The following is a 25733-nucleotide window of genomic DNA, read 5'->3' as shown; positions in this document are numbered from 1 at the left end:
AAAACTGCATTTTTGATCTGGCCACTGGCTGTACAAATGCCATTCTAATTACTTCATAAAATTTCACTAAGTTTTAATCCTACTGGTACTTCTAGTGATTTACTTTCAGCCACATTTTAATTAGCTAGAGATGTAAAAAAAACTTTCAAAAACCCCTCTTCAGACAACAAAACATCTTCAGAATACAATGCATACTTTGCCACAAAAATCTCTGTGATGCTTGCCATTATAAATCATGTCTCTTTGAGGTAGGCAGGGACAGATTGCAGAGAAGCCTCACCCTGAATTCCTGAGAAACCTGGAACCACAGCCTCACACCTCACCCTTCATTTTCAATCTACTACATAACACTGCCATTCTAGCTGGATATTTAAGCCAGAGTTTTCAGGTGTGACCCATTCTCCTCATTGCCAGACAAAACCCTTTCCTGTGCCAGGTGCACTCTATCATGCAGCAATAAAACCCACAAACCCTCAGAAGGCAAATGTCAGGTCAATCCTATCCAGCTGATTTCAGTTGTATTTGCAAGACCAACCATCTCCCCTGCACTCCCCCACCTCCCTCCATCTTCTGGTTCACATAGTTTCAGGGACTCATTCTCCAGTTGGGTATCGCTTCTGATTTGTCACCCTGCAATGCCTGAAAATCTTTTCCATTAATGACAGCAACAGCCAACGTGACTCTCCAGAGCTCTGAAACATAGCAAATTAAAACCATGGGGTAACAGCTGTTTCCCTGACCTTGACAACATATTACCTAGAAAAGAGCCTTCTATGCTTATGCCTAGAAGAGGATTCAAATACTCCCTTTTTATAGATTCATTTTTATAGGCAGGGATTTTCAGAAAGAGTACAAGAACTCCACTGGCAAAATACTATCTTTAACTGTAAAGACGTCACTGTCAGCTCACAGAGGTACAGTTTTAAGGAGCAACAAGGAGATGAAGATTCTTAGTCCCCTGGATCTGCACAGGAGACATGGGCACTAGTAAACTGTTGCCAATGAATGGAACAGTCAGGCCTGGAAATTTTGAAAAGTTCATACTGAGGGAACCTGCCTGGATATGACATACAAGTTGAAATCTGCTCTCTCAAGCTCTCCTTTCATTTTTAGCAAGTCCCAACATGCATTGGTGCAAATTATAGAATGCACGAGTAATGAACAGAATATAAGATGTTGAATACAGAGGGAATAGGGGTTTGCATGGGATTATTTTTTCTAGCAGTATACTCAAGCTCTGATCTATAGTGCATTGGTAGCCTCAGTCGACACCTTTTCAGATGTTTGCCATCCAAATCCTGCGCTTCCACTTGCGCCAGGCCATTGAACATCAAATGTATGTTTGGTGTGTCACGACTGCTCTACAAAAAGCCCTGCTCCTTTTCTTTACCGTATAGTGCAGCATGAAGGGAAGAGCATATGCTCCTTGGTCTGCAGCAGAGAAGCTCCTCTCCCTTTAAAGATGCATGTCTGGCAGCCAGTCTCTTTTCAGATGCAGTTTTTCCGGAGGCAATACCTCTGATTACCCCAGAAGTACCTGATGTTGCAGTTCAGTAATGAACGATCAGGTTATTCTCCGAACAGACTATGATCCTCCTTAGCTTAAGTGGATGGGATTTTGTGTTACTCTGCATTCTTTTCTTCCAAATCTTTGCCTCACATAAGGAATACTGGTTTGATTGCTGCAACCACTACATAAATAGTAAAGAGAGAGAGCTCTGAAGTTAGTAATTCTGGAGATTCAAAAATTTCTCAAAAACTGCAGGGTAAACATTGCATGAATATCCATATCATGTCAACTAATAGTCTGTGTCTTGGATGCTTTTTAAAAAGCAGCCTAGAGTCAGTAAGTCATACTGACACGTTACTGATTTTGGCCCTAATTGATGATCTGTCTGAAAAGAACAAAGCTGCTGCTTTGGTTCTGGTTTTGAGACTGACCACAAATGTTCACATCCCAGGCCTGCTGGATTTTGACTTCTCTGGGTAACAGAAATACCTCTATTACAGCAGTGCCAAGAAGCCAGACTGAAACCCTACTGTGTTCAAGACACTGCACAGAGACATGTACAAATCGTCAGAAACAGGGGTAGAGACGATGAGAATTAGCAATAGGTAAAGCGACTAGTAAAAGAGCACATGCCTGGTCAGCAGAGGCACTTAAAGCTCTGACAGCTTTTCCCTAATGGGCTTGTTCTCCACCAGGGCCATTTGCGGAGTGACAGTGCTCTGAGCCTTACCTAGCTGAACAAGCTGCCTTCCCTATTTTCCTGCCTCCTTGGGAAGGACAATCAAGATTTCTGTAGGACACAGAAAGCTAAAAAGAGGTTTTAACTAGGACTGGGGAGAAGAGAAAAGGACAAAGTCCACTTACCTAAGAGGGATGCAGACAGAAAGAGGTTGGCAAGCCCCATACACTTTCCCTCTCCCATGTCTCCATCTGTCCCTTTTGCAGAGGAGACGCCATTCCAGTGTCATTCTCAGACTGGAGCAGGACAGATCCCTGGAGTTGCTCATGAGCACAGAGACACTAAACAATGCTATGGAGAAATTATGCAGGTATATACGATAAAGATATTGTGGATTCGGGGAAATGGAAAAAGATCCACACCACCAGGCAGCTTTTTAGATAAATCTGTGGTAAGATGACCTTCTCTTGAGTTCACTTGGGGAAATTCTGGCAGCATAGCCCAAATCAATTCAAGCTTTACATTTGAGAGAGCTGGCAACAGGAACAGTCTTGCAGTATGTGTGTGTGGCAATTTCAAAAATCAAGCGTCCAGCTCAAACCAGAGCTCATGGCTTTCGGGCCCATCATCATCTCAGCGTGGGAGGTCTGACAGAGGAGTCTGAAGTGCTGGGTGTGGTACCAGTTCGGCTCGGAGCACCTAATTGTATGGTCAGTCTCTGAGCCCATACACTACACCCAGATTGCACATAAAGAGCCAAATTTGGTTGGGTACTGGGAGCAGCACAGCTGCATTGGCATAGCTTCATGCTCGAACACAGTGCTGTTTCAGGGAGGTTGTTTGGGTACCTCTACTTGGCATAATACTAGATTTAAGCAGATTTGTAATGTCAGAGTTAAGAGCACTAGAAAAGACACACTATGCCCTTATTTTTTATGTAAGTCTTAAAAAAAAAAAGTCAGTTTAAGCAACAAAGTAAATTTGATAAAAACTTGATTGAAGTGTTTTTCCATGGCCTGTACAGGCCTACACAACAATCAGCATGGGGTACTCCTGCACATACTTTCTGCTTTGGACAATGTTTGGACAACACTGGGTAGGCAGTCTTTCCAGCAGTTTCCTGCACAGCACCCTTACATCCACAGGGAACAAGCATCAGCGGCTGCCAACAAGCCAACAAGATCTGAAGGAGACCAGCAGGACACCACAGGATTATATTACTATGCCAGCCCAGTCATTCAGCTGAATACATGTCAAATTCAGCAGCTGGCTTGTGGCCAACCTTCTATTTCTCCTCAAGCCTGAATAGCCACCAGTGGGTTTGCAAACAATTGCCCATGCACCAGACAGGCTGGCTGGTACCGTCTTTGCAGGCTACTGGGGTTTTCTCTGCATTGCACACAGCCTTTGCCTGAATTATGGCATCTGTTAAAAAGCAGCCTTTGCAGTTCCTGAGGAGCCTGCTCCTGCTTTCCCCAACATGAGAACCAGAGACTGGCCTCCAACTCTACCAGAGGGAGGATTGGGCCCCCATGCAGAACAAGCACCTACCAATTAGTGACACTTACTGATTCTATCTGTAGAGAATCATTATGAAAAATGCAAAGCATTGTGCAGCCACTATTAATCTTCTGCTTTTGTTGCATTTACTCATGGTTTATGGCCCTCAGAGGAGGATAAATGATCAAGGCATGTACTCACATTGTTATTTGTCTATTTGTCTGTGCAACAATACACGTGCTCAGCACTAAGTAGAAGTTATTTTTCATGGCAAATGCAGCTTTAAGGCTTTTCAAGGTCAGAAGGCTTTGTGAGGAAAAAAACCTGCAAGTGACTCCGGCTCATTTGCTGCCAGCTCTTCCTTTTAAAGTTACAACCCACACAAGACCATAAGCAGGCTAAGACTCCAGGAGGAATGGCCACAGAAGTGCTCTTGTATTTCTGTCTTTTGCTAGGGTACAGCATGGCACACAGGTGTGTAAGTATGACAGATAAGGTCATGGCTGTCAAATGACAATTCCTGTTGCAAGGTACTTGACACTGGTGGAACAAGCACTTCCACTCTGCACTTGTGATATTGATATGATATTGAAATCTCTCCTCTCTTTACAGCTCTCCTTACTGGCTTATAGCTCATTAGAGCTATAACAATATTTTGGTCCAGTTTTGCTTATAGTAACAGGGAAGTATTTCTGGCGGTTAAGTTCTAGCAAATTCCAGCTATCGTACATCTGCAGTGGTGCTTAACTAGCCAGCAGACACTAACAAATAGCACTAAGAAATGTTCTTTGGCACTGCATAGCTCTTTGCAAGAACGACCATGTCCATTATGAATACAGAGTACTTAAAGCAGTATTAGTCCAAAAGAGGAATGCAAAAGCAATACAAATATTTTAGTAGCTGGTACAGAAACTACATTCTAGTTAAAATGATCAGATTTCCATGTTTACTTTGAAAACAAACAGACGTAAGTACACATTTTTTATGTTTTTAATCTTAATATAGAAACGTGATAAAATGGTAGGGATGGAATTCAGCAATTTGAAAGATGATAAAGATGAAAAGTGGTATTTGTCATTGAATAGTCACATGGCAAAACCCAGCATTTGTCCCTCGCTTACTCAGAGAAACAGTGAGACCGAACCTGGGCCAAAGCCAACTGTGTCAATGCAAGTCTTCCCGTCACTTCTGCAGCTTTTGGATCTGGCCTGGTATCCCCAAAAGGCTATAAACACAAAACATGGCTTCAGCACCATGTCGTGCAAAACAGGGAAGTAAAATGTGCTGCCAAAGTAGATATCAGGTAAAGCCAAACATCTGCTGCCTGATTCCCCCAAACAAAGCTCCATTCAGGCAAAGGATAATATCAAATATTTATAAAACAGTCACACAGGAACTCAGTTTCACACCTCCTGATTATCTTTTGTTCTTGTATTTCTTCCTCTCTGTTTCAAGTCAACCAAAAATAGCAAGAGAAATCTGAGAAGATGACTTTTCCCAAGATACTTGTTAAATGTATTCTTTAAAATAGTTTTTGTTTCAGAAAACTGTTCAGAGTGTTCACATCTGCATACATCAAATCCACTCAGTCATTCCATGGTGGATCTAGCAGTCACTAAGTTAAAGCAATCTAATTTTAGTAGATGTGCAAAGAACAAAGCTAGTGAAGTATTTGACAATAAATATTCAGACGGCTTGGAGAACACTGAACAGTATTTTCAAACTATTTCATGATATATGATTCAATGCATCTTGCTGGGTGATAAATGGCCACTGTTTGAATAGCAGATAGTTTGCAAGACATTATCAATGCTATGCCACAAATATTGTATTACTAACAATAAATGTTTTGACACATAACAATACAGTCATACATAAATCAATCAGTCACTACACTTCCAATTATCCATACTGTTAACTTTTCAATCTTTTTAATTGTTGTGAACGGTACCTTCATCAAGGATTTTGTCTGTTATAAATCAGAACGGTTCATTTAATACCCCTTGGGCAAATTAATTTACCTTAGTGGAAGTGCACGGATGTGAAGAGAGTAGAATTTGGCCTACAATGTTCGGAAACAATGGATTTCTTTTAACCTAAGGTATTGTGTCCTCCAGCTTCATTTACAGCAGGTGCTGCACTGATACCGTGTCTTTTTAGAGACTGGGTATGCACAAAGCTCCAAACTTGTGTTTGTTACATTGTTAATTACAAAGGTGTAGGGCAGGAGATTCTATACTAAATTGTTATCTTTACTATTTGAAAATGAGTGCTAAAGCCGCACAGCATTTTAATATCTTTTTTTCTTTAACTATAAACATATATTTCTATCCCATTAATTGTTGTTCCTGTCTTTGGCATTACTCCAAGTTGCCTACATTTTCTCCTGTTAACATTCCTATAGCTACTGAACTTCCTCCTGGACATACACAGAGAAAGGCTATTGCCTCCGTGCTCTGAGGACATGTCATCTGTGCTTCCAGAGCTGACAACTGCCTTGACCTTTCTACCTGCCACTTTGATTGCACTGCATGTTCACTTGCTGTCCATTATCATTTTTGGATTGCACATCTATTTCCCTTCATGCCACTGAATCTCTAGGTCTGGAGTTATTTTTCCTCCTAGATGCCCTCTATGGCTTTTATCCAAGCAGATTCCTATTCACTGGCATTTAGGTCATACTTCTAGTACCTACACTTGCTGCTGTATCTTTCCTTCATCTTGAGTACCATCCATATCAAGACTACTCTGGCATCATATATGATTTCACATACCACCAAGTGCCCTTTCAGATTTCTAGAAAACGTGTTAGGCAAGAATGAATCTCATCCGTATGTGGTAATTTCCACTACACATCATCTTCATCAACCCCCTGCTTTTTTTTCCTAATTGTTTCTTTCCCTTCTGCCAGTTAGCAGCCAAAAGACACAAACATTTCAAAATTAAATTTTATGAGTAAAATATCACCAGAAACCACATTAATATCAAGTCAAGTCTTCATTTACAACAATCCAGTTTTCAAGACAGGTTTCATTCTTATAGCCCAAATTAAATCACATGTTTATGATTCTGCAGTGGGTGATGAACTTCAGCATACCTGCCCAGTCTCATATGGAAACCTCTGGCACCTGAAAAGGAGACATCACTAGTCCTTTTCCAACAGGGGCCTGACAGGAGGAGGGCATATAACAGAAAAGGAGAGGCAGGTCACTGTATGTAGGGACACTTTAGTACACTCCCTCTTAGCACCTGCTATTTGTTTGAGGTTTCCAAGCATGGCTGGAGCAGAAGCAGCAGCTCAATCAGAGCTATAGTTCCAGCTGGCCAGACTGCACAAACAGTTGCCACACAAGAGCCATGTGCCCTTGCATATATGCACAGTCTCTCCTGGGACTCATCAGAACTGCCATGACTGTGTTGAACATGCACCCAAATCATCGTAGAGTAAATCCTACACTGTAACCATTCAAGAAGTGTCAGACCTACTACATATCTGCAGTATGCCTTGCAGTGGGCCTGCATAGGCTTTTGTTTTCATTTGGGAAATCCTAAAATAGGTATGTCATCCCTCCCCATACGAAAGAGCTTTTCTGAACAGAACTTTGTGCCAAGGGGTCTCTTTTCCTGAAGTTTCCTTAGAAAACCATGCCTTTGTCTCCGTTACTACAGAAAGGACTGGGTACCTATGTTGGTATCAAACCAAAAGAAAATATAAAAAGGAGAAGGCGGCTGCTGGGTCTCAGACCTCCACGTGTTTTTGGAGGATCTGTAATTGTTAGGCTGTGGCTGACCTTTGTGGTCATCTCTGCACTGATGCTTCACTTTATAAAAGAGCATCAGCCTGCTCTTAGTGCTGCCTTCTGGGCTGATCTGCGGTGTCTTTCCATGGTCTTACTAGAGCTTGAAATTAGATCTACCAGACAGGAACTGCTAGGCTTTTTGAATTCTGGTTTTTCTAAGACATTCACAAATGCTAGACATGTCTCTCACCCAAGTTATACATCCTGGAGGTCAGAAGGAACCCCCAGAAAAGCATGACAATTCAGAATCCAGAAATAAAAGCTGTCAGTAGAATTTTATTACAGTAATGAAAGTTATCTGACAAGAATAAATGAACCCCTAACAGCTTTCTCATGTACACACACACTTAGAAAAATAACCAGCAGAGGGAAAGAGAGCAACAAAAATCCTTTCTCAAAGGCTCCTGTGATATCTTTACTTCTATAGCTGAAAAGTTGTACTAGAGAGCAAGACAGCTGGTAGTCCTGAACTGTAGCCAGCAGGGCTGCCAGCATGGACTTTGCTTCCTAGTCCTTTTTACCTTGGAGCGCACAAGTGGTCTGGTGCCTCTGCATCCCGCACAGTCCCTCATGTAGGAGGCCTCTGGTGAAAGCAAGTGGCAAATGGAGATGTGGTCTGTGATGCAGAAAAGAGCTCCTTCCTAAGGCTTTCCTTCCAACCAAACTCTCCCTGGCTCTGCTACTGAGAGGATGGTAAAGATCCTGTCACTGCAAGGTTCAGGTCCCCCTTCTACCCCAGCATACCATGGAAATACACTGTGAGCCTTTATCTTTCCTGTCCAAACCACTTCTCTTTCTACAGCCTGCTCCCCACTGAGCTTTCCATTACGCTGTATGCACCCCAAAGCACCGGCACTGGCTCTGCAATGAGAAGACTGTTCCTCCAAGAGGAGTTCTGCACCTACAGCTCTCTATACAGCAGGTTTCAGCACATTATACATACAATGCATTGCCTGGTAACAATTAGCAATGCCTGCCATATGGACCCTAAATTCTGCACGTCATGCACTCAATTCTAACCCCAAAATTTAGAGGCCCAGATGGTCCTTTGGGTTATCTTCACCTGGAATCACATAAACAAGGGGCCAGGTAGATACAAGAGGGTATTGCTTGTCAGGTCCTCTCCTCTTTCACACTCACTGCCCTGTCTCTGTGTCCCTCTGCTTGGTCCTATGGATGGAATCAGCCTGTTTCCTGCCTGGACTCCTCTCATCTGTATCTAAATAAGAGCCTGGATCCACAGACTTCATTACTCAGGTCTGCTTTTCTCCGTCATTACTGGCATCACCTACAGAAACTAAAAGCTGATGTATATTCTTTCTCTTGTAGATAAAACCTGTAAGTCTCTCCATGTGCTAAACCATCTCATTTAGCTTGCCTCTAAGTCTTCAGCATTATATTTCACACAGCAATTAATTCATCCTTTATTTCTCAGTACACTGAAGGCTGTACCATATTGAAGTCTGTATCTGCACAGAGCTGGTAATTCATCAGCACTCCAATATCTCTATGTACAATGTGCTCATTTTGCTATAATGGGCTTTTTTAATCTTGCTGACAATTGAAATGTTGATATTGTTAAGGTTAATGACCCACTGATAAATACCAGAAAACACTTTTACCCTCAAATAGTTTTTAATCATGGCTGTTGCAAAGTGTGACAAGAATGCTTTGTACCTAAATAGGCTTTAGGAACGGTACTTTCTAAATAACTGAAGCTCCCTTTTACTACCAAAGTAGTTTCTCTGACAGTTACTGGGTTTGCTTTTGTGCCAGGTTCTTAGGTTTATTGTACTGAGTTTGTGTATGAACTGGCTGGCTTTTCTTTTGCACTTCTTAATGGTCTGCATTGTGTGTTAGATGTGCTGAGATGCCTTCGATCTGTATCTTACAAATGATGAAATCAATTCAATCAGTAAGCAAGATAATGGAAAGAACCAAAAGGCTGTGAGAGTTTTATTGGGGTACAGTCACCTAGAAGGTACTCTCTCTGATGAAGTAAATTCAGCTAATGGTGACAGGGTCATAAGAAGGCTAGATTAACACTGATTTTTTCACATTTTAATACCAAGTTGCTTTTTGGGGTATGTTTGCACTGTACTAAGAAAAAGGACTGCCCAGTGAATTCATGTAATCGCTAAGCCAGCATACAGAGAGGGCTGGAGAAGTAGTTTCCATTTTTAATCCACATTGGGTTTTGCTGGACTTCTTCCAAGCATTGAACCAGCAAGAGAAATATGAAGCACTTTACATTGTGTTCTCAGAGATACTGTCCCAGCTCTCTTTAGCCAAAAAATGTCAATACCGCTTCACTGGAGCCTGAGCAGCACGTGTCTGTCAGCTGATGATCTGACTCTAAACAGAGATTCCTGACTGCATAAGCACTGTGAAAAAGACAACAGAGATGGATATCACATTATGTGCAGTATGAAGCTATGGGAATGCAAAAAGAAAATTCCCATCCAAAGCAAGCAGTATTTTGCAGCACTGAAAAGATTTGAGTGGGAAAATAAAATCCAAGATGTGCAGGTCTCCTAAATTACATTTGAATTGTATCTACATGAGGGGAAAAAAGCCTTTTGCTTTGACATTTACTGTCCTTGATTTGTCCTGTTAATTCCAAAAAAAAGGTGGCTGTAGGAATAGCTGTTACTTGCAGAGACTTTCAGATGAACCGAGTGTTTCAGAGCATGTTAGCCAAATGCCACTCAGATCCATTTTCGCCTCACTGAAGCCAAGCGACTGAGCCAAAGGACAGTGCTGGGGAGGACAATGAACTAATGGAAATGGCTAGAGATATATTACCTCTGAAAGTAAGAGGCTCAGTGAGAAATGATTCTTGCTATTTGCATTATGAAGTATAGCTCCTTCGGAAAACTCAAGGTAACCATTTTCCCTATAAAGACTAGCCAATATGTCTTAGCTCTGTTCTGAAATAGCCTGTGTTACTTATGATAGCAAGAGGGCTCCAGAAAGAGTCCACTTCCGACTGTGGATTTGACAAGGACTGGACCTCTAGAGCCAAGGCTGAAAGTGGCAACCTGCACAGCTCAAGTGCAAGTTATATGAACAACTTGAGGATGCAGGAACTGCCTCCCGGGTCAGATCGATGGCTCATCCAGCCCAGGATCCTGACTCAGTGGCAACAGGATAAACTATTTAAAGAGAGCATGTCAGCCTAGTCACTCTCTGATCTCCATTTACTTCTTACTCCCCCAAAGCTGTTGTATCAAGGATGTTATAGGGTATATTGCTCAGTCCTCTTAGTATCCATTTATAGACTCTTGGTCCATGAATGTCTAATCATACTGTCTGCCTCTACAAACTCCTACGGCAGCAAGCCCCAGAAGTTCACCACCCACTGCATAATGAAGTGCTTTCTTTCACTTATTTTAAACTTTTCCTACCAGCTTCACTGAGGTTTGTGAACAGCTGCAGTGATTCAAACATAACTCCTGCCGCATCACAAGATAACAATAAAAATTCATATGTGGTCCCTGCTCCAGACACGAGAGTTCCAGAGTCCTACAGAATGGCTTGTAAGTCTCCAGGAACAAAGAAATGATCATACTTTCGGAATGATTTAGTTCTAAAGTACACTAGCAACATTATGTTGGTTTAGCCCACATAACAGCACCCAAAGCAAAGGAAAAATAAAGAGTTCATTTTATATATACATAAACACACACCCACCCCCCAGATGTTCTATATTTTTAGCTTGTCTGCAGGTGTGTGTAAAAGCAGTTTTGGGACTCATTGATTGTGGAGTTCTGCTAACTGTCTTAAGCTTGTACCATTCCAAAAGAGTTATAGTCCTAAGAGCCTTACTGCTAACAAGCTAAGCACATTGCAGAAGCTGGCTTTTGGTTTGGCTACATTTATTTCAAACTGCATTATTCTCTACTAATTAAACTTTTGAAAAGGAAGGTAGCTGACAAGAAGTTCTGAGTAATTTCCTCAGTCCTTGACATTAGTCAGGAAGTCTCAAAGCAGAGGCCACGGAAGTACAAGAACACTCTCCAAGAGAAGAAACAACAGTCCTTAATTAGAGTCTTAACTCAGATGTTGTTGTGAGGGATGAGCAGAAGATATCAAAGATATCCAAAACACAGATGATTCTGGTGGTAAGCGATCAGTTCAGACACACTGTGGCTGGTGGATCCCTAGAGACAAAAAGAAATGGAATAAAGTCTGAGTATAGCTTGGAGACACAGATGCAAAGACTTGGCATTTGCCCTGTGGAATTCTTGGATGCACTTGAAAGGTTCCTCTCAAGGATGAAAGTAACATGTCTGTTTGTTTTGTGCCTGGAACGAACTGACACCACCATATTATCTCAGACTCATTGGCAAGTGGTCTCTTCCAATGGCTGCAACTGTTATTAGATTACAAAATATGCAAAATGACAGATGGCTGCTAAATAAATTGCCAAACGATTAACTTCATGCTAATGATGAAGGAGTTTAACAACAAAATTTAAGGGAAGAGTCAGGTACGAAGGAAACCTCCTCTTGTCATGCCAACAGTGGCCAGGCTCTTTCTTACTAGATTTCACCGTTAGCCAAGGAAACACCTTTTTTAAAAGTCATAAGCAGCACATAAATTTTCCCTACCCACAGCAGGGATTAATAATTCAGGGACACTTCCCCAAACTTCTTTGAACTCATTCTTTAAGCAACAAAACTTACTCCCCTCCAATGCTCCAACTAAAACTACCCTCAAGTAGAAATTGTCTAAATGCGGTGTTTGTGGAGGCTCGGTGACAGCCGTACCTTTTGGTCAAAAACAAATGTTACATATACAGATATGTGCTGTTGATGTCTACAGCAACTCCGGACTGTGTAAGTAAATGACACTAAATCCACTAAGAGACATACTTAAACACCTCCCCCCCCCCCCCCCCCCCCCCAACATGAGCCACAGATTTAGGCACACCCCAGTAGCAAAGCGGGAAGAATAGGACATACTTACAGAAAAATGGAAGGTCAGTAGCACTGTCATATCAGTAATACGAAAAAAGGCTTAATTTAACATCTTAGAAGCAACAATCACAGCCAAAAAGCCCATTACACAAGTCAGACTCAAACTACTGCCTGGCATGGCAGCTCCCATGCACCTAAGCTAAGGGAGGCTGCAGGACCAGCCTCCACAGCCTCTCACCCCCCTCCACTGCTGGGCAAAGACCCACACCATGTCCTTGCCACTCAGCGAGCTGCAGGGCTGCTCCCACACTTCAGCAGGCAGAAGCACTCTCCTGGAAATCACTGGCAACAAAAAACCTCTGATAAATTGTGCTGGGTTTTGTTGAGGGAAGAGTTAACATCCTTCCCAGTAGCTGGTGTGGGGCTGTGTTTTGGATTTGTGCTGGGAACAGCGTTGATAACACGGGGATGTTTTCCTCACTGCTGAGCAGTGCTCACACAGAGCCAAGGGCTCTTCTGCTCCTCACCCCACCCCACCGGCTGGGACATGGGGGTCACAAGGAGCTGGGAGGGGACGCAGCTGGGACAGCTGGCCCCACTGACCACGGGGGTACTCCATACCATGAGATGTCTGCTCAGCATATAAAGCCGGGGGAAGAAGGAGGAAGGGGGGAACATCTGGAGTGATGGCATCTGTCTTCCCAAGTCACCGTTAGATGTGATGGAGCCCTGCTATCCTGGAGATGGCTGAGCACCTGCCTGCCCGTGGGAAGTAGCGAATGAATTCCTTGTTTGGCTTTGCTTGTGTGCACGGCTTTTGCTTTCCCTATTAAACTGTCTTCATCTCAACCCACGAGTTTTCTCACTTTTACCCTTCCAATTCTCCCCCTTATCCCATCGATGGGGAGTAAGTGAGCAGTCGTGTGGGGCTCAGTTGCCAGCTGGGGTTAAACCATAACATAAACAAACCCGGTCTGTGAAGAAAATACCACCAAGGCTTCATTGCATCCCATTTCCTACAGGCAGGTCATAGACAAAGCCAAAGACATTTGAAAGAGGAAAAGCAAAGCACTGCTTGTAATGGCAGTCTCCATTATTCTCTTCCCTTGATACATTATTATACACAGCTACATATCTTCAGTTTCCAGGCTTAGGTCAGTGCTGTTGGCAGCTCTCTGCTCACCATCGGTGCTCTAGACAGTGATGCAAGGACACCCCAGGAGCGCTCTCAGAGTCAGCTCAGCCTTGTAGCTCCCCCTGGCTCTGCTTCAGGCCTGAACGTAGCATCTGAGCTTCAGCTAGAGACACCCACAGATGTGCCAGCTACAGCATGTTCCCCAGCACCCCCAGCCAGGACCTGCACACCAGCTCTGCGTGTGCAGACATGAAAGCCAGGCAGCCGGGGCTGGCAGGGTGGCTGCCCCAGGCTCCCGCAGGTCACTTGTCCCAACCAAAGCTATATTCCGAATCTATATTGCTTCAGAAACCAGGCTAGTCCCTGAGAACAGGGATCATGTTCCTTTCTTCCCCATACAGTTAATTTATATAAGACCAGCACTGATGTTTATTTAGTTCTGCATAATGCCTTCTGAGAGGTTCTGGAAAAGCCGACATTTGTATGTGATTCTGCACTGTGTCAGGCCTAAGCACAGGAGACAGAGGGGCAGGAAGGAGGCACACAGAGTGGTGGCCAGTGTCTCCAGCCCTGTTATACAAATTTTCAAGGTAAAGATTACTTTTAACTTTCTCCATATGAGTCCTAAAGCATTATTGTTCTGGCCTAGGTCATTATTATGTATCAGGACTTATATGACTAACAGTAACTGCATGAAAACATCACAGCAGATGACTGAGAACTACCAGAAAGCAATGTAAATTCAGTCAGCCAGCCAGGCCCAGAATGGCAATTTCCTTGCTCCCATTCCTTTTGCAAACGTGTGCTGACAATTTTAACTTTCATAGATGTAAACTTACACATAACAGTTTTGGGGGAATACAGCAGCAGAACTGTAAGACTCGTGTCTCACAGTCAGCATGTACCACCAAGTATTCCTCTTCCAAGCTGTCTGGCTGTTGGCATTTAAAAAATGACAGTGTTCAAAACTCTGTTAAGGCTTCCTTATTAGCCTCACTGACCCACCTCAGATCCAAAGCTTTGTACAACAATATCAAACCTGCATTAAAAAAAATAAAAATACACTTAATTCTTCTACTCTTGAGTTTCTGCTAAGCTGCCCAAATGCCTATAGGGCCTTCCCTTATGTTATGTGGAATCTTTTTCTAGCTATTGGCCTGAAATACAGAGAAGAAAAACCCAGTTTGAATGCCACTTTCACTTGGCTTTAGAGAATTTGGTTAAGTTTGTTTTGGGACATGTCACTATGATCTTTTTCCTTTCAGTTACCATGGCTGCCCAAGAGAGACATGACGTGACACAACATCTGCAGCGCATGCAGTTCTCCTCCCCAAGTACCAGACCAAGAAAAACAGACTGGCAATGAAGTCAGCTAACTACAAAGTAGCACATGACATTTTGTGTGCTTTTTGCTGCTGTTAAAAGTAAACCCGTTCAGAGTCCTGCACACACTTCCAATATTTTTTGTGTGTGTGGTCCTACGTGTTTCTAGAAGTGCTCCATGAGATGGACTCTACCTCTGCATGTCACAGCACTCTCCAAACCAGCCAGCTGCAACAAGGTCTTTTACCATCTCATACCAACATACTCTTCATGCCAGTCCCTCTGCTGCCTTCTCCTCATCTCTCCTCATCCTGGGCACACATTCTCTCTGCTTCTTCCTCAGCTGCTCCCTCTTTCTTGGCTGCCCAGCCCCTTACCAGAACCAGCCACAGCTGCACCTTGTCTACATCGGCCAACCCGCCGCCCCTGAAGCCAGCCCACAGCTGTATATTATCAATGTTAATTAACCCAGCTTCATTCTTCTACATCTGCATGCAAAGCTGTATCACCTCTTTTCTGCTCTGTTTCCACTGCTGCTTTTTGGAGAACACAGCTGCCTGCAGTTATGGGATGGAAAGAAAACATGGAGGGGATGTGTCAAATGAAGATGGATAGTCACATTTCTGGCTGGGAAGGAGTGGGAATGACCCCCCAGCAAACATTCGCTACTGTCTAATTTTTCAAGAGTTTTAAGAACCAGGGAAAGAAAAAAAAAATTACACAGGAAAAAGTCTGTACATCCAACCTTAATTATGGTAATGGATCACAAGTGGCTTCTGGCACTCAGTTAAAACATGTCACCCTGTCAAAGTCCAGTGAGATGAAGCACCAACCTCCAGCCATAAGCCAGACCAAGATAGGTCATGAAGTAAAGCACCTTAGGAAATCCAAAGCAGGAGATTCCAACAACTTCACAGCTCCAAGCACAAGCAGGCTGGATAGCTACCCTGTTAAAAAGTCATCATACATAGTGGATTCATCACATTGCTCTTCAAATGCATCTTTCTGCATCGATTGGCACTTGTAGTTAGACTTTGTCATTTCACACTGCATTAGCCTATATCTTGTCATATCATTTGGCAGCAAAATGATATGCCATGACACATACATGATCTGGGGCATGTCACACCCCATATTTACAGTATTTAGTATATTTAATTTAAATATATGACCATCTTGTCCATCTTTTTCACACCTTCCTCTTGCTGAAGCTGATGGGAGAAACATACGAACAACTGACAGGATAATGACGATCTAGAAGCAGGAGGAGAGGATGAGTGACAATATAGTTCCAGTGGCTTATTACTAGCAGCATTGTTTCAGTTAACCTTGCATGCTTCTAATTCCCCTTTCTGTCTGTGGAGCATCCCTTGTTGTCATAATGTCAGTAAATGCCATTATGCCTGGATAGTGACTTGCAAAGTCTTGACTAAACCAATGGAATAATACTGAATTTTATTAAAGCTGTTCAGCTTCTTCATTTGGTCCCTTGCTTCTTGCCTTCTCAAGGATATCCTAAGGAATTTGATTGTTTTCTTCTTGCCAGATGAGGTCTTGTCTTTCGTGGCCTAGATTAAAGTCTATATGGCAGCTAATCAATTTTGTTGATTAGCCACAACGGATTAGAACAACATAATATATAATATATCATCTACATAACTATGATGACATATATCTATTTTGGTGAAATCTTCCTCACCTAGGGCTGGAGAAAAGATTTCAAAACAGACAGTCACTACATACTGTACTAGCACTCTGAAATCTCTCCTCAGCACTTATCAGATCAATATCAGTAACTGGAAAGAAACTGGTCTGGAGCAAGGCATAAGGATACAAATTTGTTACAATGCTGACGTGCCTTCAAGTTGAAGCATGCTGCCAAGGAGGAGATGAGAAGAGACAAAGAGGAGCTCTGGCAATAAAGCACCATTTCCTAATCTCCTAAAATTCAAGTACTTCACTTCAAGCACACCTGTTTTTCAAAACTAATCTGCTCTTGGATGAAGACTTGCACAGAATTAAAATAAAAAAAAAAATTCTACATCGCTTGGAGTCACAGTCACAATCAATCACAATGGACAACCAAAAAATGCGATATATGCTATCTTCAGTAGAAGACAGAGTAAAATTAATGAAGATGCCCAGACCTGGCACCCATATACGATCATAAAAATGTAGACAACCCCTCTTGTTAAAAAACAAACTCTGTATAGAATTGTATATTGCTGTGCACATGCAGTTTCTGGGCAGTTTCTGTGTTACAGCACAGCAATAATTTAACTGCACACAGCAGCCTTGCCTGGCAGTTTATGGAGAATCTATAAGGGAGCACAATATCCAAATAACATGTCGAGGGGATTTAGGTGGGCACAGTGCAGTAACTGGAATTGGATTTGGGACGTTCTCGCAGCCTCGCTCACAATCATTTACAAGGCTCTTTGGATACACATGACCAAAATCTTCATTCCCACCTCCCCGACAGGCTGTTCTCAGGTACACACCTCAGGAGTGTCTGGGGATAAATACTGTCACCTTCTCCTCTCTCATTTAACCTGCTCAAAGCACCGCTATGGATCTGGGGCTAGAAAGCCCACAGCGGAGAGGGAAATGCCAGGCTGGAGGGTGGTATCAGTGGCCACAGCTCAGTGCCCCATTTCTTCCAGGGGGATGTGTGCAGGCAAGGTGACCACCTGGGTCCTCACACTTTGTTAACTACAATGCCCATTTATGCTCTTTTTTTTTTAAGAACTCAGTAATAGAACAACTCTTAACTTCAGATAAAGCCTTTGACTCTATTTGTCTAAGTAACCTTCTCATGTACAGATGAACACCGTTTCTGTTTATCCTGCCTTCTGTCCCCTATTTAACAGGCAATGCTCAGAGGTTGAAATGACCTCCATAAGATCTTTTTGCCATTTAAGAATTAGAATATAGAAAATTACTCAGATTAGAGCACATGCAGTGTATCTGTCAAACATGCTGTTTGTTTGTGTCAAAGGCGAAGGTGTACAGTATCTGATGTCTTCAGCCCATTTCTCAAATTAATTGCAAAGAGCGTACCAGCAAACAAATAAGCATGGGAAGAAACAAACCACAAACAGTACAGCTGACAGATATGCTGAAAGAGCTCCCATAGCCAAAATTGCTGAGTGACCCCATTTTTTCCAGGATGCATAAAATGTGCTCACTCACTCCTCTCATACCTATGTCTGGCAGAGTTCTCATACCAATATGCTTTAAAACCCTAAATCTCTACGTTGAGATGGGTAGCTATCACTCAAGCCCACTTCTTGTTCTAGTTTTCCCTGCAGCTGGGTCTATTTCTGAACATCCCAGCTACTGTCTGAGACAGCTTTGTCTTTGAGGTGTGGGGCCCCCAAACGAACAACATTCCCTCGCTGAGCATAGGGAATTTGGGAGAATGGGATGGGACGTCCTGACAGAGGCAGTTCCAGGTTACCCGAAATAACTCCGTGTTACTCAGAGCCTAATTCCCCAGTATGGTCAGTGGTCCATAGGCAGTGGTGGCGGGAAGCGAAAGAGAGGAGGTGATTCCCAGCGCTGAAGTAGGACCCCAGCCTCAGCATTCAAGGTGAATACACGATGGAATGAGGAACCTCATGAGATTCTTCAAGGAAAGCGTCTCAACTAGTGACTCAGCCACCAAATGAAAAACATTCACTAACGTGGCTTTGCATTTCTTTAATATTTCATATTATGTACTTCAAGTTGCTCCTTTTTTTTTTTTTTCTTTTTTCAGTGAACATTTAATTCATTATCGTTTATTGCTTGATGCCCACAGGAGACTTTCTCACTGAAGGTTCACTGGATTAAAAGCAGGAACATTTTCTGACCCAAGTGGAGCTTACCAGATTAATTTTCACCCATGTCAAGATGTTACAGCATCTTGAATCAACAGAGCAGTTTTGTGCCTACTGCTTAGTTCAGAGTTAAAGGCAAACCTGCAAGGTTAATGAGTAGCAGGAAGCAATTCATTTCAGTTTTGATAATATAATGTTTCACAGCAATTTCACTTCATAATAAATTTTACATCCCAAAGGAAGAACGAAACCTTGGAAAAATGTGCAGACCCAATATAAGAGACTGGCAAGCAAGGAGGACTCCTCAGCACCGTCCCAAGAATTCTGGCAGCTTTAACACTGTTTATGGTGTTCAGGTCTTTATTGAGAAGCACTTATTCACACTTATTCATTGAATTGCTTTTTTAAATGTGGCTTTTTCTGACAAAATATTTCATAAAAACTTTGATGTCTTCCCTTTAAAAATTCAGTTCTGTATGCTAACATGCTCAGAACACCTGCAGGTAAGTTTCATGTAACTTACTCTGTACCTTGAAAATTGAATCTTTTTAACTAAGAAGTACACCACATGTATTTTCTGACACATACAGTGTCAGAAAACATGCCAGACTGGACAGACATGACATCTGGTCTACTAAGGTGGTTTCTACAGTACCAACAAACACAAAGGAATTCCTGCAACGTCTTGGGGTCTGCAGTGGGCTCCACAGTGACTCCAAATGGTTTTGCTTTCCTTTTTAAACCAAAACTCCAGAGTCTAAATTAACTTCCCAAACTGAAAAAATCCAGAGATTTGTCTTTTTAGCCCAACAAGGATTATCAACTAGACTATTAAAATTTTGGCTTCTACTTTCTCCATCTCCCTGCTTCCCAGAGTTGCTCTGAAAACAAAAAGCCCCTCCTTCTTCTAACCAGTGAACAATAGCAAAAATATGAACATGACAAGAAAATGTGATAGATGACAGCTCTTGCAATAGCCGTTGAAAGCTAGGCCCCCCAGCACAATTCTACTGGATGCACAACATTACTGTAGTTACACATTAGAACAATGAAGAATATATTTATTTATGCAGTGATTATTATGCATTTTAGCACATCGGTAACTTGCATTTAACTTCTGGAATAACAGCTTAAAATCCAGCCATTAAATTAATTTTAATTAAATGTTTGTGAATGCTTTTTGCTATTATATACTACACAGCTACCTCTAATGACCTGCACCATCTAGTCTGCATGTAGTATTGTTCCCTGCAGTAAACCCCTCACTGCTTTGCCTGCCCTGTTTTGGGGAGGGTGCCAGCATTAGCCTGTACGCACAGGGCCCAATTTTTCTGCTGCCATGGGAAGACATCTCATTCCTCAGGCTGTCACTGCTCATCACTCAACACTGCAGGGGATCAGCATCATGTACTCCAGAGAGATGATGCATGTGAGGATGGTGCATAGTTTGCTGTGCTCACTGCTGTAGGCCTGTGTTTCTCTTCTCCTGCAGCTCTTTCCCCTAAGGATATTTCTTGCTTTCTGATAGGTTTTAACAGAGCTCCTGGGTGCCTACATAAACTTAAAGGATACAACCAATTTCCAGAGGGTTTGGATTTTACTTTCAAAAAAAGCTACTGGCAAGCTTAATGTTAGAGGCATACCTGTTGTCTTCCCAGATGAGCCTGAACGCGCACACAGGAATCCACAGCAACAACTGTAATCACAGTCACCTTTTCTCCTCACCACCCTCCCCATAAATCCTCCCCGGAGTTAAGCACATAAGCCAGCTAAGTAATATGGCTTTCAGAGGAAGTTGTCATAGTACTTCTGCATTGACAGAGGCTTCGCAGAACAGAACTGCCATTATCGCCCAGTATCATCATGTCTAGCCCACTTCTGCAGGCAACCACGTCACAGAATGTTGTTCATGAACTGATCTCTTCCCACCTGAAAATTAGATCCCCCTTACTAGTCCTACTGGGAGCTGCCCCAAAACTCATTACATTTATGGTGAAAACTTCCTTCTACTCTCCAGAATTTATATTTGTTTAATGTCCATTGGTTTCTGTGCCTTAGGCACAAAAAATATAGGTTTAAATCATTAAGAAGGAGAACTTCCTAACGTTTCCTTCCCCAAGTCACCTCTGGTACTATATACTTGTGCTGCAGGTCAAATAAATACTAGTAGTTAATCTTTTTTCTAATAGAATGAGATAGCTGTATCATAGAAGAAAGAGATTAAACGAGTATTTTTATCTACAGTGTTCTTGGTGTTAGGTGGGTGGAAGGGTAAAATACCAGCAAGGACGGATGCATGGGGAGAAAGAACACTATGAGTGGTGAGAAAATCCTAGCTTCTTCACTGGAACTGGTTAAAGAAGATTGAAGATTGTGGAAGGAGCGTCACAGTATACTTGTTAAGCTTTCCATAAACTCAACAAACAAAACCCATCAAAATAAATTGAGAAATACAGTTTTCGCATGCTTAAAGCACTAATCTCTGGAACAGAGGGACTATTAGCAGGACAGTCATTTGCCTGCAGCTGCCAGAAAAGCCAGGAAGTGGGAAAAGTGGTATTCTGTGCTGCACATGGACGGGAGAGACTTTTCTTGGTTAGTGGGAGAATTGAAGGAAGATCAACTCTTTGCCTGCAGGAACGAGCAATTACAGCAACAGCAATCATAACTTGCTGGAGAAAGCACAAGAAGCAGGCCTACAACCCACAGGAGCTCAGAATTCCCACTGCATCAAAACAAACACACAGACACAATGTCATTGGGAAAAAGTTAATCCTCCTATTTAAATAATCCTTACATTTTACCACAGAAAGAGATCTGAATTGATGAAAACTCCAAACATATTGACTAGCACACTAAGGAGTGTTTTCCAAAGTCACGCCTTGGCAACAGTTTTTAAGATCCCAGTCTGGCAGCCAGGAATGGGGAAGCCCTGGGAACAGTCAGACCCACTGAGGTCTGTGGCCACTGCTGTAAGTGCTTCTGCCTGCTTTGAGGTGTCCTCCGACAGGCTGCCAATCCAGCAGCAGACTGCTGGGAAGGCAAGTGAATTGACAAGAAGCTGTTCCCGTTAAGAGAATTGTGAATAAAAGACCCCAATGTATTCTTATAGACTACCTTCATTTCACTGCATACCTTTACTTTCTGGCTGAGGAGCCATCCACTGGAAGATTTACACGGTGCTCGGAGTAGGATTATTGTCAGTACACTGATCAACTGAATCAGAAGTCCCCAAACTGATGAGCACTTCAGACACGTTCAAGGAGAAAGAAAAGGATTTCAGACAAGCATTTCAAAACTAGTTCCTGAGATGGTATTTCAAGTAAAGAGACATATCACTTGATTTTCCAGACCACTTCTCCCACAGCTCCCACTGTGATGAGTAAGAATTTCTGGGTGCTCAGCAAGTTTGAAGAGCAGGATGCCTAATCTGGGAACAGATGAATGATGCCAGCATGAATGTGGCAGCTCAGCAGGAGGCATGCAATACTGGGGAGGTGGTAAGATCCTCACCTGCTCCTGTTAAGGAGGCAGCGCCTGTTCAGCAAACGCTCCTGGATCTGGCTTTTTCTATGGCTACATTGACAGCAGACTTCTCTGAATCCAGCTGTGATACCCCACAGAAGAGGTTGCATGACTTGCCCACTGGCCAACCATATCAACTTACTTGGTACAAGGTAGTCCTTTGCCTACAAACCCTGCTTCCCAGCATCTCTCCACGCATTGCACAAGGAATATACGCACATTGTTGACATGCTGCCACACACAGATTTATGGGGTTTTAAGTCCTGTGTGTGGATTCAGCCCTAAGCATCACAAATATAATCTTGAGGTACTGAGTTGTGAAGTCATTAGCCTTGACCTTCCACTTTAAAGAGGAATCTTTCACATGAGTCAATGGAAAACAACAATTTCAGCCACTACAGATCTGGCACATTATTTCCTTCCAAAACATGCTGACACAGAAGTTACATGCGGGGGTGGGGAGGTATTTCAGCTGAAGCTGATTCAGTTCCCCATCTGATGTGATTAAGAATCTAAGAATCATCTTCTGGAAATCCAGACATCATTTTTTGGAAAGCTGAAAGGACCTTATAGAACATGGGAGAGGGACTGAAGCTTTTATTGGTCTTTAAAGTACTCATCACTTATGAAAGAGAAATTTTTTGTTTCAGACTTCTCAGAGTAGGAAGCCTGAAGGGCTGACTTTAATGCATTTGCAGTTTCTTGCAATAACCTAATTTAGACGTCAGACAAAGTTCTGGGTTATTACTTTTCAGAGAAATTACAATGCAGTTGTTATTATTTTCCTCTGTAATTAATTCTGATGGAGTTAACAAAGGATATTTTTAATAAGCTTTGTTTATCTGAGAGATAACACTTGAACCAACATAATATAAACAGAATTTAGCTTTCATTCAATGCTGTAATATTGTCCATAGACATGTTTACAGTAACATCAGAATTTTGCTAAAGAGAAAACTGTTCCTGTGTTGATTTTGCATCTGGCTATATTCACTACCACCATTATGAAGTGGACAAAAAACCTGTTGTACCAGTAACAACGTTGCTATATTTTTATTTCAAAGCTCGTATTTTAGGCAAAACACTATCACCCTTTCTTGGAATACATCAACATATTCCCAAGTACCTCAGTGATGATTAGAGAAATTTCTGTCTATCAAGGCATTTATTTAATTATTTCATTGGCTTTAAAGAGATTGTGCTAGCCACTGTTTTCACTTTGAACATCAAATACCAACTTTGACAAATTACTTTGTAGACATGATTGCACAGGGAAGCATGGGCTACAACATTAAAGTAAGCATTTGGTGGAGAAAATCACAATACTTTAGCACATAGAGAAGTTTCCAGTGTTGTTTCTTTACCTCTAAGATTGGAAAGCAATTAGGCATCATAAAGTTTAATTTTTAAAGTCTCAATTTAAAATTTCAGATTTCAGCATTGCTTTCTACTTTTTTGCAGCAGCAGCCAGCATTTTGATGACCAGAGCTGCAAAGAAGTCAATGGCTGAGCATGGATGCATGTACACTATCATCCATATACCCGTGCCAGCTGTAAACCATGCAATGAGCTTTCTCATGGGGTTTCAAAACTGTCTTCCACTATTTGGATGCAACTGTATGGATAATCTCACTCTTTAAGCTTTCCATTTCTGTGGATGGGGACTGTCCTCTGGAATATGTCCTAGTAAGGGCTACGTCAGATCTACAACATACAGCAGTATTTTCACAGACGTAAATCGTGGGAGTTCCCATGAGTTAGTGACCTATGTTTATAGAGCTGAAGATTATGAGCTATATATTTTATTATATGACTGTCTGAAAACCATATTGTATTAAGTACTCCGCATTGCCATGAATCACTGTGAGAATTGCTGAGAAAATATATAGGCTTCTCTCCTTCAGGGTCAAGAGTACATTCCTCTGTGACCTTTCACTTTAACACAAGGCAAAGATGTAAAATACCAAAGGCTCTCTTTTCAATTGACTGGAGTGGAAACGGTCCAGGGTTTATTAAATAGCAAATAATTCCACTATCAATCTAGCATCTTAAAACTGGAAACCACCTACAGTGAACAGACAAGTATAAGCCAACATTAAAATGCAGATACATACACACAGAGTGTCTGCTATTCAAAGAGAGTGGCTTTAATAAAGCTCTTTTTCTGGAACATATTCTTTCTGTGGCCTGAATGACTGTGGTCTTTTTTACCTTAACTATTGTGCCCAGTGAATTAAGGCAAATGTAAATTATTCAGGTATATCTTGTTGTGAATCTTTAATGAAGAACCTCTGTAGCAAAGGAAAAAAAAACAAAAAACTGGACATGTAATTTTGCCTGTCTGCAAAGGCCTTCCCTAATTCTGTTAAAATACAGTACATTTTATTAAAGACAGAAATAATAAAATCAACATCTCATTTGATTCTGGTCTGTACATTTCTCAAATACGAAGAATAACTTGGACTAAGCATTATTTTTACTGTTAGATATTTTATCATGATGAATCTGAAGTACATGATACTTTCACAGAATGTTTGAAAACGCTTAGAAATTGTGTATGAACAGCTATCAATTTGTGAGAGGGAAGAATAAGATCCCCTCCCTTTCAAGGATCACAGTTTTTCAATTTAAAAAGACAGGCAGAGTTGTAGCACCTGATGCCACAAACAAAAATATTACCTACTTTCACCTACTGTAAGCACCTTCGGATAAATAGAAAAGTAATGTTTTTATATATTTCATTTGAGTTAAAAGTATTTTTCAGGGAAGAGAATTGAATTGTGCTTTTAGAGCAAACCAGCAAATACATATGCTTTGGAGAGAAAAGATATTGAAAGTAAAAAAAAAAAGTGTTTAATAACTAAATTTTACGAAATGTTTAAAATAATTCATTATTTAACACTGCTGATTCAATTATTTAAACTATGACACACCCACCCCCCACTGGCTGGTCAGCTCCCCAGCAGGGGGTCTGGGAGCCCCCAGTTGCTCTTCACACCCTGAATTCAAATTACCCGATACGTGCCCAGAGCACTCTACTCCCACCACGAAGGCGGAGGCCCCTGCGTGTAAGGCAATCTCTCTCCCACTGTCTGCTCTGCAGCTGCTCCAGGCCAGACACCTCCAGGGTCACTAAAAGAGGTGATGGCGTCCTTTTGTCCCCTACGACATTGAAATAGTAGTAGGGGTGTGAAGTATTGAAGAAGCGCTCACTGTGTCTGCCCATGCCACCTCACCTCTGTAAAGCTAAAGCTTGTGCTTGCAACTTTCAAGGAATCAAAAGTATGTGCTCAACAGGCATATGGTTTAACAGTAATAAACTTGAACGTCGCAACTACCTGTGCCAGCTCACACTGCGCAGGAGACAAGACAGGAGGCATTCACATGCAATACACACTCCTCCAAACACAGCTCCAGAGACGGCTATGGTGTTACACCCGGACAAGGGGGTTCTGTGTGTTTTGAGACTTGTGGGTTAAGTTCTACCAGTTGGCACAAACATACACCTTGGAAAGTCT

General features: G+C 42.1%; 1 protein-coding gene across 2 annotated transcripts in view; it reads left to right on the top strand.

The window, feature by feature from the left end:
- The window catches only part of LOC308072599 (uncharacterized protein), a 108070-nt gene that overhangs the window by 47088 nt on the left and 35249 nt on the right, over positions 1–25733 (top strand). The gene's annotated exons all lie outside the window — the stretch shown is intronic.

Source organism: Falco punctatus (genome assembly GCF_963210335.1).
Source record: "Falco punctatus genome assembly, chromosome: 13".
NCBI lineage: Eukaryota > Metazoa > Chordata > Aves > Falconiformes > Falconidae > Falco > Falco punctatus.
This window is presented reverse-complemented; position numbering and strand designations above follow the sequence as displayed.